Source organism: Macrotis lagotis, chromosome 8, assembly GCF_037893015.1.
Source record: "Macrotis lagotis isolate mMagLag1 chromosome 8, bilby.v1.9.chrom.fasta, whole genome shotgun sequence".
NCBI classification, from domain to species: Eukaryota; Metazoa; Chordata; class Mammalia; order Peramelemorphia; family Peramelidae; genus Macrotis; species Macrotis lagotis.
Genome location: NC_133665.1, coordinates 114,846,063 through 114,848,205, shown reverse-complemented (window position 1 = coordinate 114,848,205; position 2,143 = coordinate 114,846,063). Strand labels below are relative to the sequence as shown.

General features: G+C 50.2%; 1 pseudogene; it reads right to left on the bottom strand.

Moving 5' to 3' along the window:
- Positions 1–379: 379 nt before the first annotated feature.
- On the bottom strand, positions 380–1,588 carry LOC141494941 (stearoyl-CoA desaturase-like; annotated as a pseudogene).
- Between the last annotated feature and the right edge of the window lie 555 nt (positions 1,589–2,143).

The window sequence follows — 2,143 nt, the reverse complement described above, 5'->3', positions numbered from 1 at the left end:
AGGAGGAAACAGTAGCCAAGAATGATCTCCTCTCCATCTGGTAGTAATGAGGCTGGGCCTGAAGGAGCTGAGAAAGTAGCCTTGATTCCTCTCTAGGTCTACTACTCACCCCTCAGGGGTCAGGGAGGTCCAAAGAGAAGAGAATCACTAGGGGGAAAAGGCTCTTTTCCAACAGTGATGCTATAGAGAGTAAGCCAGCCCAAGGCTGCCAGCTGCTTGCTTAGGACATAGAGAAGGTAGGGAAGGGATAGAAGAAAAGGAAAGGTGATAAGAACAGGGGAAAGAAAGAGAAGGGAGAAGAAAAGCAAGATCATCTCAGCATTCACAAAGGCAGAGTTGTTTGCTTTCAATACATTTGCATTGTAAGGGAATACTGTATTGGAATGGGTTAAAAAAATCATCTTTAGCATCTGGTAGAATTATTCAGTAGTTAATAAAGAGAACATTAGACCTCTGCCCTGCTGGCTTCGTGGGGGGAGCGGGGAGGTGGGGAGGAAGGCCTCAGCTGCTCTTGGCTATCCCTTCACCAGTTCTGGCACATCTGGCAAGGATGGCAGCCTTGGAGACTTTCTTTTGGTCATAGGCCAAGCCCAGGAAACACATGTAGTCAATGAAAAACGTGGTGAAGTTGATGTGCCAGCGATATTCACTGGCAGAGTAATGGTACACGAAAGTGTGATGGTAGTTGTGGAAACCTTCACCTGCAGCTCCAAGTGCCACCAGGATATTCTCTCTGGGGTTGATGCTTTTATCATAGGGCCAGTTGCCATACATATGAGCCGTGCTATTCACTAGCTAGGTGGCATTGAGTACGACGGCATACCGCAGGAAGGTGGAAACAAACAGGCTGTGAGCAAAATCCTCGCCCCAGATGTACCAGGGGACGAATGTGGGGAAAATGAAGCACATGAGGAGGATGCTGGGCTTGCAGTATCTCCTCTGGAACATCAGCAGCTTCTCAGCTTTGAGATCAGACAAGTCAAGCAAACGGCCCTTCTCAATGACATCTGGGTATTTGCGCACTAGCAGCCAACCCACATGGGAGAAGAAAAATCCCCGTGAGGGATTAATGGGGATCAGCATCCCTGTCAGAGAACTTATGATGTACTCCGTGGTCCCAGGCCCACTCAAAAATGTCATTCTGGAATGCCATGGTGTTAGCTATTGTCAGAAAGAGTCTGAGGGGTAGGCGTGCTTTGTAGGTTCTGTGACTCCAGAGACGATGAGCTCCAGCAGTGATTCCTAGGGCACTGATCAGATAGTACCCAAATACTCACATCAGGGCGTAGATGTGAGAAGAAGGCAACAGGACCAGACCATACAGAGCTCCCAAGTGAAGCAGGCCCATCAGGATGATGCTCCTCCAGACATATACGAACTTGGGTTTGGGGCCTTCCTTCTCTCGGTATGTGGGATCAAACATATCATCCCGCATCTCATAGTTGACTCCCTCTTAGCCCTTCTGCATAAGGGTTTTTGAAGCGCCTCTGGGGGCTCCGTTCTGCAGGGCCCTGAAAGGGGCCGTGACGGTGGTTGTGGTGGTCATGGTGAAGGAGGGAATCTCCTTCTGGAGCAAGTGGGCCGGCATCGGGGCTGCGGAGTCTCGGGGCTGCGGGGTCCCGGGGCTGCGGGGTCCGGGACTGCGGATCTCTCTCGGGGCTGCGGGGTCTCGGGGCTGCGGGGTCCCGGGGCTGCGGGGTCCGGGACTGCGGATCTCTCTCGGGGCTGCGGGGTCTCGGGCCTGCGTCCCCGGGCTCTGAGCCGCTGCTGCTGGGCTCGGGCTCGGGCTTGGGCTCCCCTCTCTGCTCCGGCCCCTCCGGCGCGAGGCTTTAAAGGCGCCGAGGCCGCCCGGCCTTCCATTTACTTTTAAAGGTATTGATTTTTTACTAAATCATTCTCCTGCGTGACTCTCATTCCTTTATTATTATTATTATTTTTACATTTATTTATTTTCATCCATATGCACTCTCATTTTTTTTCCTCCATTTCTGTTCTTTTTCTCTTCTTTAGTTTTTAAAATTCTTTTTGAGTTCTTCCAAAAGATCATTTTTTAATTTGAGGCCAATTCATAAACTCTTTTGCAGCTTCACATGTAGGCATTTTGTCACTTCTTTCATCTTCTGAGATGGAGTTTTTATCATCT